The 17,472-nt window shown below is 43.3% G+C and overlaps 1 long non-coding RNA gene and 1 other non-coding gene across 2 annotated transcripts in view; one reads left to right on the forward strand and one right to left on the reverse strand.

Annotated features, from left to right (window-relative positions):
* Positions 1-17,472, forward strand: part of LOC145544677 (uncharacterized) — a 79,419-nt gene that overhangs the window by 30,015 nt on the left and 31,932 nt on the right. The window contains exon 4 of the long non-coding RNA XR_014081552.1: positions 13,705-13,765. This is a non-coding gene — a long non-coding RNA (uncharacterized LOC145544677). The remainder of the gene's footprint in view (positions 1-13,704; positions 13,766-17,472) is intronic.
* On the reverse strand, positions 7,121-7,227 carry LOC145504025 (U6 spliceosomal RNA). The gene has a single exon (XR_014052017.1). It is a non-coding gene; the product is annotated as a U6 spliceosomal RNA (small nuclear RNA).

Raw genomic sequence — 17,472 nt, forward strand, 5'->3', positions numbered from 1 at the left:
TGAAGGACCACCGCTTGGCTCACCGCTGAGCCTCTCTGTGGACACGCCTCCTCCTTCCCACGCTGGCCCCTCCCTCTGGTGATCTCTGCATCTGTCCAGTAGGCGAGGAGGAAGACAAGGGAGAAAGAACTGGACCTAGAAGTGTGAACCCAGACAGCCACTGGGTGGCCATTTCTATGTGCTTTTTTGAAGTAAAGAAGATTTAATGAAGGCTTCTCTGGTAGCTCAGCTGGTCAAGAATTCACCTACAACACAGGAGACTCTAGTTCGATTCCTAGATCAGGAAGAACCCTTGGAGAAGGGATAGACTACCCACTACAGTATTCCTGGGCTTCCCTGGTGGCTCAGTCAGTGAACAATCTGCCTGCAAGGCAAGAGACCTGGGTTCGATCCCTGGGTTGGGAAGATCCCCTGGAGAAGGAAATGGCAAACCACTTCAGTGTTCTTGCTTGGAAAACCCCATGGACAGAGGAGCCTGGACTCATGAGTGACAACACAGGCAAAGTAGGATGCAGCTTACAACATCAGTGTAAGAATTTAATTAAATTAAAGAATTTAATTAAAATATATTTGAAGAGTTTACTAATCAGAAATGATAAAGCAATAGATGCAACTGAAAGTTAACAATTAGAAAACAGTTGATTCCATGATAGGATAGCCAGTATCTTGACAGCTTGCTAAGCAGCCATTGCAAGTGAGAGTCATAAAGACAATGTTGCAACATGAAAACCACTCCTGCTGCATTATGTGAAAAAGCAGAACTAGAAATTTCATGTACCCTTACCACTGCTTAGAACAACACCTGGCAACCAGGAAGTACTCACTAAATGGTTGTTGTTGTTCAGTCACTAAGTCATGTCTGACTCTTTTGAGACCCCAAGACTGTAGCCTGTCAGGCGTCTCTCTGTCCATGGAATTCTCCAGGCAAGGATACTGGAGTGGCTTACCATTTTCTCCTCCAGGGGATATTTCCCAAACCGGGACTCAAACCTCAGTCTCCTGCATTGGCAGGTGGATTCTTTACCCCTGAGCCACCTGGAAACCTCCACTAAGTGTAGATACTATTAATTAGTTGTAACAGTGTCAAAGTATGTATGCTCCTGGAAGAGACCATGAAAGGAACACACAAGGAATAACTGGTTTTTGTGCTGAAGGAGTGTGATTTTTTTCACTCTACAAATGACATTCCCAAATAAAAATTTGATAATACAAAGCCAACAAGTCAGTTTAAAATGGAATTGGAAAATTAAAAAAACAAAAGAATAGAAAAATGGACAGAGGATATGGACAGATGGTTCTCACAGTGAAAAAAACAAATGATTCAAACAAATGAAAAAATGTTCAGTCTGCCTCAGAATAAGAGAAACATACATGATAATCAGCCTCACATACCCTTTTGAATTTATCAGATCAGCACCATCCAAAGAATTTGAAAACACTGTGTCGCAAGAGTACAGGGAAACAGGTGCTCTGGTACCTTGTTTTTGAGACTGTAAGATGACACAGTTTAGGCTAGCAATTTGGCTATATTTAGTAAAATTCTAAGTGGATGCACCCTTGAGCCACTACTGCTTCCAGGAATTTATCCTATGATCTATGTACACTTTTGCCAAATAACATGAAAAAGTCTAAATATTGAAGCATCGATCTAATATCAACTAATTAGAACCAGTCTAAATGTCCACTAATAGAGGATTTGTTTAAATAGTCCGTACAAAGGAGCACTCTATAGCCTTTAAAAGGCAGGGGTGTGGGTGGGCAGCAGCTAAGGGTATTCAAATGAACAGGGTTAGAGCTTCCCTGGTGGCTCAGAAGGTAAAATGAACAGGGTCCAGTGTGAGCTATGAAGTGATGGGAACGAGGTGTAGAACGGTGTGTCCAGTGTGTTCCCTTCGTGTGAATAAGAAAAGCATGTTAATCACACACAGATTGTCTCCAGAAAGATAACCAGAAGTCTCTGCAATGGTACCTGGGCTGGGGTGGGACAGAGTCCCTAAAAATGGGACTGACACTTTGCATCATACTTTTTTGGTAACTTTTTGAATTTTGTAGCTTTTATACATACAACTAACCCCAAAACTAAAGTAACACCAATATTAATTTTTAAATGTTGTCACTATTCTTTTTTTAAAAAATCATTATCCGCTAAAAGTTTTCTTAATCTGGGCTTGCAGAGGTCACCTGGTTTGGTAGAATAGAAATGAGGGGGTTTTGAGGTCCCTTTTCTGGTTCAGCCTCTGACTCGGTGGGTCTGGGTGAACAGTTTCATTCTGACTCTTCCTTTCTCATCAGCACAGCAGTGGAATCGGCTTCGGTAATCAATCAATTCCCTTTCACTCTATGAGTACCTTTGAAAATATCTTACTGTTTACGAATAAGAAGATACCATTCACAATCATTTGTGAAAGCAAACATTCTATTGAAGTAAAACTTACAGGAAAGCACACAAATGGTAAGTGTCCAGCTAGGTGAATAGAGCAAACTTACACAGGTAATCATGGTGTTGGAGAAGACTCTTGAGATTCCCTTGGAAAGCAAGGAGATCAAACCAGTCAATCCTAAAGGAAATCAACCCTGAATACTCATTGGAAGGACTGATGCAGAAGCCAAATCTCTAATACTTCGGCCACCTGATGCGAAGAGCCGACTCATTGGAAAAGACCCTGATGCTGGGAAAGACTGAGGGCCTAGGAGAAGGGAGTGACAGAGGATGAGATGGTTGGATGGCATCGTCAATTCAATGGACACTGGGAGATGGTGATGGACAGGGGAGCCACGCGTGTTGCAGTCCTTTGGGTTGCCGAGTCAGACACGACTGAGCAACTGAACAACAACAACCCAGGTAACAACCTACTCCTGTATGGACCATAGAACATCACTGACACCCCCAGAAACCCCACCCAGTCACCACCAGACGTGAGGGCTACCGTCCTCCCCACCCCATAGATTAATTTTTCCGGGGACAATTAAAAGCAAATCACCTCACCAGCCCAAACAACTCTTTCCATATTGTTTCCAGTTTTTTCAAGACCTAAACAAGCGGGGCAGATTGCCAGAAGGTCGTGTTAACGACCTACGTGTGTTTCCACCACCTGCCAGTTCTTTGCTATGAGGAGTCTAATGGCAAATAATGGTTAACACTCTTCTCCTCTCCGCGGCCTATTACAATGTTAAAGAGAAAATGCCATTACAGACATTTCTAGACAAATCACACAGGAGCAAAGTAAACACGTGGATGAACGGTCTGGAATGCACTCTCATCAGATAATGGAAAAATCCAGGCTGTCTTCTGGTGCCCTGCACTAACATCGCCCGGGGCGTGTGTCCGAGTCCCCTGGGTGGTGGTCTCTCTGCCTCTGCCCGGTGGTCGCGGCGGGGAGCATATGTTTGGGCGCATTTGTGGAATCTGCAGGATTAGCTGACTTCCTGTGCCACCCCCTCCTCCGGGTTCGCCCGCCAGGACGCAGGCAAGATGCGCAGGGCCTCCGGCTGGAAGACGCGTGTAGCCTCCCCGGACGTCCACTCTGCTTCCCCGTGTGCAGGGTCTGTGGTGTCGGAAGACCTCGGTGGATTTAAGGAAAGTTTGCCCAGCAAGCCTACAAAGCCGCCACCCTGGGCTTGAATGGAATGGCTTGGGGGAGGGGGCAAAGGGGAGTGTTTCTGAGCCTCTGCCTGCGCCTACATCCCCACCCCCACCCCTGGCAGCCGCCCCGCGGATCGCGCTGGCTGGCTTGTGCCATCAGTGATTTATGGGCCTCGGGGCCCAGCTGTTGGCCGTGCACGCGGCAGCTGCTCAAGGTTAAGGGGGCCTTACTGAGGGACTCGCGTCACAGGATGGCCTCAGTGCAGTTGTTCCCTCCTGGGGTCAAGGCGGTGATCATGTTGCGGGTCTGGGAGCCAATACCGGAGGAGGAGAGGCGACAGTCCCCCCACCCCGCAGGCAGGCACACATCCACCCCTCACCCCGCTCCAGCTAAGGCCCAGCCTCTACCCTTGGTCTCAGTTTTCTCCGTGGCCCACTGATGCCAAGCTGACAGAGCTGAGTGGTTGTCTAGGAGCAGGGAGTCCACTCCTTCAGGAACATCGTTAGTGGGAGTTGCTCCCGGTTGACCCTGACTGTCACCCAGCCTGGGCGTGCATCAGCGCAGGGGCTAAGAGCAGAAGGGAACAACCAGCTCTTCGTGAAGCCCATACCGCGTTAGGGCCTCTTGCCAAATGCTTTCCTTGCATTTTCTCATCTACCTCTTACAACAAGCCAGTGAGGTGGTTTGGACTCAGATGTCCCTGAACCTCCTGAAAACTGAGGTTCAGAGAAGTGAAGGAAACGGGCCAGATCACACAGCTAGCTGCCTATCTCTGGAGCCAGAGCTTTTAACAGCTAAAGTGCTATGTGTCAGGTGGTCTGCAGAGGGTACAGTATTTCATCTCATCAACCCTAAAAGGCCAGCAGTACTAGCCCCATAAAATTAAAAGACACTTGCTCCTTGGAGGGAAAGCTATAACAAACCTAGACAGTGTATTAAAAGGCAGTTTGTCGACAAATGTCTGTCTAGTCAAAGCTATGGTTTTTCCAGGAGTCATGTACAGTTGTGAGAGTTGGTCCACAAAAAAGGCTGAGCACCGAAGAATTGATGCTTTCGAACTGTGGTGCTGGAGAAGACTCTTGAGAGTCCCTTCGACAGCAAAGAGATCAAACCAGTCAATCCCAAAGGAAATCAACTTTGAATATTCATTGGAAGGACTGATGCTGAAGCTGAAGCTCCAATACTTTGGCCACTTGATGCAAAGAGCCGACTCACTGGAAAAGATGCTAGGAAAGATTGAGGGGAGGAGAAGAGGGCGACTGAGGATGACATGGTAGATAGTATCACTGACTCAATGGACATGAATTTGAGCAAACTCCAGGAGATAGTGGAGGACAGAGTTGCCTGGAGTGCTACAGTCCACGGGGTCACAAAGAGTCGAACGTGATTTAGCAACTGAACAACAACAACTAGCCCCATTTGGAAGCTGAGGAAGCAGGTCTGCTGTCTTTCTAAGGTCACGTAGGCAGTGAGCAGCCAGGCTGAGACTACCCTAGTGCTGAACACCAAACCGTGCTCTTTCTCCTACCCTTTCACCTAACTCCATCCCCTGCTGCCTCAGGGGGGCTTCAGCGGGGCCCACCAAGGACTTTTTGCCAAAGAGGGCAGACAGTCTGGGGTTAGCCCTACTTCGTGCTTGCACTTTCCTGCCCACTCCACTGCCTGGGACACACTCAGCCCTTCCCCCTTCGCAAAACACTCCTCTCCCTTGGCCCACATCACACGGGTATCTCCCACCCCATTGTCTGCTCCTATTTGGCCTTCTTTCCTCAACTCCCCGCCTTTCCTCATTTCCAGCAAGGAAAGGTCCCAGGACTTGATTCCAAATCCTCTTACCCGCCTACTCATCTCTCCAGTCAGATCTCTCCCATCCCCACCTGTGGCCCAGTAACTTTCAATTTATTTCTCCTGCTCCAGCCTCTCCTCTCAGGAGTCACGCCTGATTGCTTCCTTGCCATTTTTTGAACTGCATTGAGACATAATTCACACACCATACCATTCATCCACTTAGAGTGTACAATTCTATGAATTTCAATATAGCCATGGAGTTGTGCAACCATCACCACTACAGTCAATTTTAGAACATATTTATCACCCTCCAAAGAAACCCCATACCCATTAACAGTCGTTCCTCACTTCCCCCCAACTTCAACAGGCCCTAGAAACTAATCTTATTTCTGTCTCTATGAATTTGCTTATTTCTGCACATTTCATAAAACGGGATCATTCATACAGGGAATTCCTTGGACGTCCAGTGGCTAAAATGCCACACTTTCATTGCCAAGGACCTGGGTTCAGTCCCTGGTCGGGGAACTAAAATCCTGCAAGCCGATGGGGCAGCCAAAAAAAAATGGGATCATACAACATGTGACCTTCTGTGACTACAATGGTGATGTTCTATGCTTTCAAGTTTTATACATATTGTAGTATGTATCAGTACCTCCTTTTTAATAGCCAAATAATATTTCACTGTGTGGGTATACCATATTTTCTCTATCCACTGATGGACATTCATGTTGTTTCCACTATGTTTAACTTTTTGAGGAACCTCTTAACTGTTTGCCACAGAACCACGTTATTTTGCATTTCTACCAGCAGTGTACGAGAATTCCAAGTATTCCACATCCTCACCAACATATGTCATTGTCTATCTTTGACTATAGCCAACCTAGTGGAAGGACTATTCATTGGACTGACTGATGTATCCCTGTGAAGGAGAGGGAACTCAAGTGTGCTGCAGTGCATGGCATCACAAAGGGTGGGACACGACTTAGTGACTGAACAACAACAACAAACCTAGTGGATGGGAAGTAGTATCTTGTTATGGTTTTGATTTGCATTTCCCTGATAGGTAATGATGTTGAAAACGTTCTCATGTATTTATTGCTGATTTATACATCTTCTTTAGAGAAATATATTTTCAAATACTTTGCTCACTTTTAAAGTTATTTGTCCTTTTATTGTTGAGTTGTAAATGCTCTTTACATATTCTGGATGAGGGTATCTTTTCACTTTCTTGATAGTTTTCCATAATGGCTGCACCAATTTATAGCCCCACTAACGATCTAGGAGGCTTCCCTTTTCTCCACACCCTCTCCAGCTTATATGTAGATTTTTTAAATAATGGCCATTCAGACCAGTCTTACTCTGGCACCTCATTGTAGTTTTGATTTGCATTTCTCTAATAATTAAAAATATGTGGGCTTCCCTGATGGCTCAGTGGTAAAGAATCCACCTACCAATGCAGGAGACACGAGTGCCATCCCTGATCCAGGGAGATCCCACATTTTCGGAGCTACTAAGCCTGTGGGCCACAAGTATTGAACCTGTGCTCTAGAGTCCAGGAGCTGAAACTACTGAGCCCTCTAGCTGCAGATACTGAAGCCTGAGTGTCCTAGAGACTGTGCTCCACAGCTAGAGGATCCACTGCATTGAGAAGCCCTCACACTGCAACTGGAGAGTGGTACTTGCTCCCCGCAACTTGAGAAAAGCTTGAGCAGCAACAAAGACCCAGAACAGCCAAAGATAAATAAATAAATAATTTGGAATGCTTCATGAATTTGTGTGTCATCCCTGCACTGGGGCCATGCAAATATTCTCTGTATCTTTCCAATTTTAGTACATGTGCTGCTAAAGTGAGCACCTGGATGAAATATTTTTCCTTGCTGATTACCCTATCTAAAACCTCCAAAACAATGTTAAATAGAAGTGATGGCAGTGGACAGTCTTGTCTTGTTCCTGATCTTAGGGGTATATCATTCAGTTCAGTTCAGTCACTCAGTCGTGTCCGACTCCTTGGAACCCCATGGACTGCAGCATGCCAGGCCTCCCTGTCCATCACCAACTCCCAGAGCTTGCTCAAACTCATGTCCATCAAGTCGGTGATGTCATCCAACCATCTCATTCTCTGTCGTCCCCTTCTCCTCCCGCCTTCAATCTTTACCAGCATCAGGGTGTTTTCCAATGAGTCGGCTCTTCGCATCAGGTGGCCAAAGTATTGGAGCTTCAGCTTCAGCATCAGTCCTTCCAAAGAATATTCAGGACTGATTTCCTTTAGGATTGACTGGTTTGATCTCCTGGCAGTCCAAGGGACTCTTAAGAGTATTCTCCAACACCAGTTCAAAAGCATCAATTCTTCGGTGCTCAGCTTTCTTTATGGTCCAACTCTCACATCCCTACTGGAAAAACCATAGCTTTGACTAGACGGACCTTTGTCAACAAAGTAATGTCTCTGTTTTTTAATATGCTGTCTAGGTTGATCATAGCTTTTCTTCCGAGGAGCAACTGTCTTTTAATTTCATGGCTGTAGTCACCATCTGCAGTGATCGAACAGTATATCTTTCAGTCTTTCACAATTAAGTTTGTTGTTAATTATGATGGGTTTTTCATAGATTCCCTTTGTTAGGTTGTGAAAGTTACCTTCCATTCTTAGTTTGTTGAGTATTTTTATTATTAAACTGTTGGATTTTGTCAGATGCATTTTTCTGTATCTATCAAGATGATCATATGGTTTTTGTCGTTTATTTTATCCATGTGCTATATTATATTAATCGATTTTCAAATCCCCAAGACCATCTTCAAGGTCAAGATTGACAAAGAAGACTCGCAGGATTCAGTATGTAGTCATACTCACAGCTAAGTTTTATTATAGTGGAAGGATACAGTGTGAAATCAGCAAAGAGAAACAGCACATGGGGCAAAGTCCAGAGGAAACCAACACAAGCTTTCAGAGTGCTCTTCAAGTGGAGACATGCCTAACACCTCCAACAAGTCCTGACAATGCGTGAGATGTTGTTTACCACAGAAACTTATTTGAAATTCAGTGTCCAAGGTTTTTAATAAAGACTGGTCATTTAGGCATCCTTTGCCTAGCATGGACCAAAATTGCAGACTCTTAGAAGGAAAGCAGGTATTTAGTTAGCATAAATCACATTATTTGTATACATAGTATAGGCACAGTGAGCTGCATTTACCAGTTCTGAAATTCCCGTTCCCAGATGCCAGCCAAGGGCCCACCTTGCAAAGTAGCATTTCTAAGGATAGCAGTCTTAAATTCCATGTGTTTACTCCTTTCTGCACAAGATATTAAACCAACCTTGTATTCCTGGAATAAATCCCACTTGATCATGGTGTATAATCCTTGTTACATATTTTTATTTTTATTTATTTGCTTATTTATTGAAATATAGTTGATTTACAATATTATGCTTATTTCTACTGTACAGAAAGTGATTCAGTTATACACATATATTCATTCTTTCCTTTTTATATACTTTTGGGTTCATTTTGCTAGCATTTTGTTCAGGATTTTTGTGTCTAAATTTGTGAGGGATATTGGTCTGTAGGTTTCTTTTCTTGTGATGTCTTTGTCTAGTTTTGATATCAGAGTAATACTGGCCTCATGCAATGACTGGGAAGTTCTCTCCTGTTTTTGGAAGAGTTAGCCCTTCCAATCTTTGGAAGATTGATGTATTCGTTTCCTTTTGCTGCTGTAATATGTTGTCACAAACTTAGTGGCTTACATTGACAAATGTGTTCTTCTACAATTCTGGAGATTGAATATCTAAAAATCAAAAAGTGAGGGACTTCCCTGGCAGTCCAATGGTTAAGACGTCCTACTTCCAATGTCATGGGTTTGATCCCTGGTCAGGGAACTAAGAGCCCACATGCTGCAAGGCACGGCCAAAAAAAGAATAATAAAAATAAAAATTAAAAAAGGTGCAAAAATTGAGGTTGTAATGGGACTGCTTCCTTCTGGAGGCTCCAGGAAAGAATCCTTTTTTTTTTTTTTTGCACAAATGTTCACACATTTCTTTTTATTTTATTTATTTATTTCCGGCTTTGCTGAGGCTTTGTTGCTGCACTGGAGCTTTCTTTAGTTGTAGCAAGCGGGGGCTGCTCTTCGCTGAGGTGCCCGGGCTTCTCATTGCGGTGGCTTCTCTTGTTGCCGAGCATGGGCTCTAAGTGCACAGGTTTCAGTAGCTGCAGCACGTGGGCTCAGTAGTTGTGGCACATGGGCTTAGTTCCTCTGCAGCACGTGGGATCTTCCTGGATCAGGGATCAAACCCGTGTCCCCTGCATTGGCAGGTGGATTCTTATCCACTGCACCACCAGGGAAGTCCTCCGGGAGAGAATCTTCCTGCTTCTTGCCTTTTCCAGCTTCTAGAAGCTGATCATGGCTCTTTTCTCCATCACCACAGCCAGTAGAGTAGTAGCTTCTTTTCCAGACTCTTCTTCCCTCTGCTTCCTTCTTGACGTGGCATCCTAACCCTGACTCTTCCATCATCCCTCTTATAAGGACCTTTCTAATTACATTGGGCCTACTCAGAAAATCCGGGATCATCTCCCTATCTCCAGATTCTTGGCTGAATCACATCTGTAAAATTCCTGAAGTTACATTTGACATTGATGCCAATGGGATTGTACATGTTTCTGCCAAAGATAAGGGTACAGAATGCGAGCAGCAGATTGTGATTCAGTCTTCTGGTGGATTAAGCAAAGATGATACTGAAAATATGGTTAAAAATGCAGAGAAGTATGCTGAGGAAGACCGGCGAAAGAAGGAACGAGATGAAGCAGTTAATATGGCTGAAGGAATCATCCATGACACAGAGACCAAGATGGAAGAATTCAAGGACCAACTGCCTGCTGATGAATGCAACAAGCTAAAAGAAGAGATCTCCAAAATGAGGGAGCTCCTTGCTCGGAAAGACAGTGAAACCGGAGAAAACGTAAGGCAGGCGGCATCTTCTCTTCAGCAAGCATCATTGAAGCTTTTCGAAATGGCATACAAAAAGATGGCATCTGAGCGAGAAGGCTCTGGAAACTCTGGCACTGGGGAGCAAAAGGACAATCAAAAGGAGAAGAAACAGTAACAGCAATAAACTTTGGAGTTGAAAGGACAACATGCTTGGGAGTGAAGGGGTTTCCTGAGCTGAAATGGGCAAACTTCAGTCTTCTACTATGTTTTTGCAGTTTTCTATATATAATTTCCTGAATATGTAAATTTAGTGACCATTAGCTAATGATCATTTCATGAGTGACAAGTCCAGCAGTACAAAATTCACAGACTCTGTCCCTAGCCTGTCATTCTTTTTCATTTCAGCTGCATGTAAAGTTGGAAAGATGATTTATCGATCATTCTAAAGATGTAACATTGTTTTGTGTTGAACTGAGCGGCTTCACTTTCCCTTTTCACTTTCATGCATTGGAGAAGGAAATGGCAACCCACTCCAGTGTTCTTGCCTGGAGAATTCCAGGGCCAGGGGAGCCTGGTGGGCTGCCGTCTATGGGGTCGCACAGAGTCGGACACGACTGAAGCGACTTAGCAGCAGCATATAAATTAACATTCACAGGTTCTTTGAATTGCGACAGACAAGGGTATCTTTGGGGAGACTTTATTCCGCCTACCATAATTGGTAGTAATTCTTCTTTGAATGTTTAGTCGAATTTGCCAGTGAAGCTATCTGAGACTGAACTTTTCTTTGTGGCCACATTTTAAATTATTAAATGGATGTCTTTATTTATAATAGGCCTATTCACATTTTCAGCTTCTTTTTTTTTTTTTTAAGTCACGTCTGACTCTGTGACCCCATGGACTGTACAGTTCATGGAATTCTCTAGGCTAGAATACTGGAGTGGGTAGCCTTTCACTTTTCCAGAGCATCTTCCCAACCCAGGGATTGAACCCAGGTCTCCTGCATTGCAGGAGGATTCTTTACCAACTGAGCCACAAAGGAAGCCCAGCTTCTTCTTTTTTGAAATAATTTTATTTATTTGTTTATTTTTGGCTGTGCTGGGTCTTTGTTGCTTCACGGGCTTTCTCTTGTTGTGGGAAGCAGGGGCTACTCTTTGTTCCAGCAAGTGAGCTTCTTACTGTGGTGGCTGCTCTTGCTGCAGAGCATGGGCTCTAGGCCACAGACTCAATAGTTATGGAACATGGGCTTAGTTGCTCCGAGGCATGTGGGCTCCTCCTGGACGAGAGATCAAATTCGTGTCTTCTGCACTGGCAGGCAGATTCTTTACCACTGAGCCACTAGGGAAGTCCTCAACTTCTTCTTCAGGGAGTTGCAATAGTTGTGCTTTTCTAGAATTTGCCCATTGGATCTAAATTATCTAATTTGTTGTAGTACAGTTGTTCATAGTATTCTTCAGCTTTATGGATGTATAATTTACAAATGAAATTGTATACATTAAAGGTGTACAACACGATGATTTAACCTATGTATACTTTGTGAAATGATTACCACAGTCAAGTTAATTAACACATCCATTATCTCAGATAGTTACTTTTTTTGCATGTGTGTGGTGAGGATGAAAAAAAAAATTAAAAGTTTTAGTCACTTAGTCATATATGACTCTTTGCAACCTCATGGACTGTAGCCCACCAGCTCCTCTGTCCATGGAATTCTCCAGGCAGAAATACTGGAATGGGCAGCCATTCCCTTCTCCAGGGGATCTTCCCCACCCAGGGGTCAAACCCGGGTCTCCTGAATTGCAGGCGGATTCTTTACCATCTGAGCCATGAGGGAAGTCCAAAGTCTATTCTGTTAGCAAATTTCAAGTACACAGCATAATATTGGGCATAGTTACCATTCTGTGCATTAGATCCCCAGGACTTCTTCATCTTATAACTGCAGAATAGTACCCTTTGAGCAGTGTCTCCCCATATGGTATCCTCTTATAATCTTTCCTATTTCTGTAAGTTTAGTATTAATATCCCTTCTTTTAGTTTTGATTTTAGAAATTTTAATTTTCTTTTTCTTTGGTCAGTCTAGCTTAAAGTGTATCACTTTTGTTGATCTTTTCAAAAAACTTTGGGTGTTTTTGTTCGCTATTGTTTTTCTGCTCTTTAGTTCATTTGTTTTCTGCTCTAGTCTTTATTATTTCCTTCCTTCTCCTTCTTTTGGGTTTTATTTGCTCTTTTTTTTCTAGTTCCTTAAGGCGGAAGTGTAAGTACTTAATTTAAGATCTTTCTTTGTTTTAAAACTAGGCATTTACAGTTATAAATTGTGCCCTGAGCCCTGCTTCAGCTACATGTTGTGTAGGGGTTAAAGGTCACAAGATCAGGACCCACTTCCTAGGTTGAAATTCAGCTCGGCAACTTATTAACCGCTTGGCCTTAGGCAATAGCCTCCTCTGTAAAATGATATAATAAGATAGCAACTGCCTCACAGAATTGTTGTAAGGATTCTATATATATTAATATACTTAAAGGACATAAAACAATGCCCGGAAAATAGAAAACACTTAATAAGTATAGCTAATATTATTTATTTAACAAATATGCATTGAATCACCACTATGTAGCAGGTTTGGTTGTCATGAGAATGATATACACAAGACTAAGGTGCCACTCTCCTAACATTTATGTTCCAGTTGGTAGAGACGGACAGTAAATTAATTAATTAGTTAATAATAATTTTTAGTAAATTAATTAATTAATGTGCTAGAGATAAGCTGAGGAACTCTTTTGGATTGGGAAAAGTGAGTTAGGAAAAGCCGTATCCAAATGAAATTTATCAGGGACAGAATATGCCAAGCTGAGGAAAGGGCTCATGTAGAAGTCCCACAACAGGAACAAGAGTGGAATGTTTGAGATCCCCTCAGGAAGGCTGGAGGCGGATAGAGGAAGAGTGGTTTCAGAAGAGGTCAATCTGGGACTTTAAATGACTTCATGGGATTCTAGAGTCTGGCTGTTCCGTAGTATTTTTAAAATTTTTATTGAAGTTATAGTTGGTTTATAATGTCGGGCTTAATTTCTGCTGTACAGTAAAATGACTCATACATATATATTCTTTTCATATTCATTTCCATTATGGTTTATCACAAGATATTGAATATAGGTCCCTGTGCTATATCGTAGGACCTTGCTTATCCATCCTATATATGTTTGCATCTGCTAATCCCAAACTTCCAGTCCTTCCTTCCCCTCACTCCCTTGGCAACCACAAGTCCGTTCTCTCTATCTGTAAATCTGTTTCTGTGTCATAGATATGCTCCTTTGTGTTGTATTTTAGATTCCACATAAAAGTGATATCATATGGTATTTGTCTTTTTCTTCCTGACTTTTAAAATGTTCTCTTCCCAATGGTTGTTTCCCAATTTGTTACTCTTACAGCAATGGCAGCACACAGGTTCATCTCTGTGCCTTCAGCAAGTTTCTAAGCTAGATTCCAAAGGTAAAATGATTAGGTTGTATTACTTTTTAATTGGAAACAATGTTACTTTAAAAAATGAATAAATGAGGGACCATACAATGGGGAGTGGGACCCTCTAGGGGCACCACAGCACATTCTGGAAGACTCTCATGTGCTGAGAAGTTAAGCCTTCAGGCAGCAAAGAGCTACTGAATAATAAATTGTTGTTGATCACTTATTAAGTTTATTATGCACCTGGCACTCTGCTTCTTTACATGCAAATTCATATTTCATCCTTGTAAAAATACTCTGCTATAATACTATTGGTATCCATCATTTTACAGCCGAGGAAACTGAGACTAGGTTAAAATAACTTGCCAGGAAAAGTGGTGCAGCTCATAGGTAGGGTAGTCTGGATTTGAATCTAGGAATCTTGATTCCACTTCTAAGTTTAAGCACTATGTCTGGTGGTTGAAGAGTTGGGAATGGGTCAAAGGCAGACCAAAGTGAAGGCGTCTTCTAGCTATGTGAGAATAACTCTGAGAGTTTTGAAAGAAATCAATGGTTAAAAAAAAGTACTTGGTTACCACTCATGACTGAAGCGACTTAGCAGCAGCAGCAGCAGCAGCAGCATGACGCCTTGAATCTACACATGAATCCTATTAGTTGCCTTATAATGAACGTGCTCTCTCCTTCTTTTCCCATTGTAATATCACTAAAAGGGCACACAGTCATCAGGATGAAAATAACATCTCTCAGAACTTCCCTGGTAGTACAGTGCATAGCAATCTACCTGCCAATGCGGGGAACACCGGTTAAATCCCGGGTCCAGGAAGGACCCCACATGCTGTAGGGCAACTGGGAAGCTACCCCAATGAGAAGCTCATACCCTGCAGGAAAGAGTTGTCTGCACTTGCCGCAACTGGAGAAAGCCTGAAAGCAGCAACGAAGATTCTGTGCAACCAAAAATAAAAAATAAATAACATCTCTCACCTTCCTTCCACTAGAGGTGACCATGTATCTAAACTCTTGCTGGTGGGCTGTAAGTAGAAGTGTTATATGGCAGCTTCTAAGAACAGAAAATAAAACACTACTGGGGCTCCCTTTGCCTGCTCCTCCACCTTTCCACAAACTTCTGCCTGGTCTGAAGATACTGAATTGGTGCTGAGGTAGGAGACAGCGGGTCTCTGGGCCTAACACCTGGTGTTTGTCAAGTAGAGTAAAACTGAGCCTTTGGTCTCACCCAGACATTCCAAGGACAAAGCTATGGCAAAAGCTGAGCTCTGCTAAAGAGATAAGGTGCCCGCTCCTGAGGTCAAGGAAGACTTCCCTGTCCGCACATGCACAAGAAGGCTTCTTGGGGGTCAAAAAGGGAGGGGGCCCCACTCCATAATAAATGTGGACATGCACCCATAGGCCTCTGCAGTGGGATCCATCTTAGCAAAAAGTTGCGCGTGCATCTTGGGGAAGGTCCATGGACCAGTCAGGTGTGAAGAAAGAAACAAGATAATTGGCCAAAGGTGTAAACAAAGACCCGGAAGGACTGTCCTGTATAAATGATTTACATCACCTCTTTACTGCACTTCTCCTCACTCAGGATGTCTGCACCTCTGTTCGGGTGTGCCTTTCTGCCTGGTTTCTGACTTACGGTGCTCCTCCTCACTCAGGACACCCCCACTCCACTCTGAGTGTATGTCTCTGCCTAGGTTCTGACTTAACTGCACTCTCCCTCATTAGAAAGGATGTCCATACTCTTTCTCTCTGAGTGTGTATCTCTGCTCTGCTTCTGAGTTAGATAAACAAACTGTTTTCCAGTGTACTTTCCCATACATTGTGCTGTGTCTCTAATAATAAACTTTGTATATGTTTTCACAGTTTTTGTCTCCTTGAAACAATCTTGCTTTCAAACCTGGGAAAGAGCCAGGGCCACTTTACTTCTGGGCTCTAGCCCCTGGTGGTCTAGTGGCTAGAATTCCTGGTTTTCATCCATGCTACCCAGGTTCAAACTGCCAACATCTGTTGGATCATAGAAAAAGCAAAGAAATTCCAGAAAAACATCTACCTCTGTTTCATTGACTACGCGAAAGCCTTTGACTGTGTGGATCACAATAAACTGTGGAAAACTCTTAAAGATATGGGAATAGCAGACCACCTTACCTACCTCCTGAGAAACCTGTGTGCAGGTCAAGAAGCAACAGTTAGAGCTGGACATGGAACAGTGGACTGGTTCAAAATTGGAAAAGGTGTACATCAAGGCTGCATATTATCATCCTGCTTAGTTAACTTATATGCAGTATAAGAGTACATCATGCAAAATGCTGGGCTGAAATCAAGATTTCCTGGAAAAATAACAACCTCAGATACATAGATGATACACTCTAATGGCAGAAAGTGAAGAGGAACTAAAGAGCCTCTTGATGAGGGTGAAAGAGGAGAGTGAAAAAGCTGGCTAAATACTCAACATTCAAAAAACTAAGATCATGGCATCTGGTCCCATCACTTCAAGGCAAATAGATGGGGAAAAAGTGAAAACAGTGACACATTTTATTTTCTTGAGCTCCAAAATCACTGAAGACACGAAATTAAAAGACCCTTACTCCTTGGAATAAAAGCTATGACCAACCTAGACAATATATTAAAAACCAGAGACATTACTTTGCCAACAAAGGTCTATATAGTCAAAGCTATGGTTTTTCCAGTAGTCATGTCTGGATGTGAGAGTTGGACCATAAAGAAGGCTAAGCGTCAAAGAATTGGTGCTTTCGAATTGTGGTGCTGGAGAAGACTCTTGAGAGTACCTTGGACTGCAAGGAGATCCAACCAGTCAATCCTAAAGGAAATCAGTCCTGAATATTCATTGTAAGGACTGATGCTGAAGCTGAAGCTCCAATAGTTTGGCCACATGATGGGAAGAACAGACATTGGAACATTGGAAAAGACCCTGATACTAAGAAAGATTGAGGACAGGAGGAGAAGGGGGTGATAGAAGATGAGACGGCATCACCAACTCAATGGACATGAGTTTGAGCAAACTCCAGGAGATAGTAAAGGACAGGAAATCCTGGTGTGGTACAGTTAATGGTGAAAAAAAAGAATCGGACATGACTTAGTGACTGAACAACAACAGCCCAGGTTCAATTCCTGGGCAGGGAACCGAGATCTCTCTTAAAGACCGCTCACTGCTCTCCCTCTGAGATCAGTGCCGGAGGCTGAAAGCCACCATTTAGCCCTGGAGGGTGAGCCAAGGAGTGGGAAGCGGTTGAGCAGGGAAATTTGTGGAGTGAAGCTTCTATTCCTGCCCTGGGCTGCAAACATCTGATATTTTCTATTCTATTCTAACTCATTAAAAAAAAATTAAAAATTTGGCTGTCCCACTTGACATCACAACACACTAATGGATCACAAGTGTTGGCCACCCTTGAAAGGCTAGTTCCAAACAGGGCAGGAATACTGGAGAACTGGTAGAGAAAGTTCAGTCTTTGGGTGTGTTGGGTGCTGTTTGCTTTTAAAAGTCCTCTGAGAGCAGGGCACAGACAGAAGCGCTCCAGTCTTCAGCAGAGGTACAAAGGAATGTACTCTGCTGGCAGCCCCCAGTCCAAATTGTCCAAGAGTTCCATAACACAGAGACAATTCAGGGCTGAAAGAAGCTATCTGCTTCAGTATTTCAAACCTAAGCAATTACGAGGAGTGGCTCAGGAGGAGCAGTGAGAGATAAGACTAACTTTCCCCCAGAGGCCAGGAGCCTGAAG

Source organism: Giraffa tippelskirchi, chromosome 4, assembly GCF_054371585.1.
Source record: "Giraffa tippelskirchi isolate mGirTip1 chromosome 4, T2T-mGirTip1v1.2.pri, whole genome shotgun sequence".
NCBI lineage: Eukaryota > Metazoa > Chordata > Mammalia > Artiodactyla > Giraffidae > Giraffa > Giraffa tippelskirchi.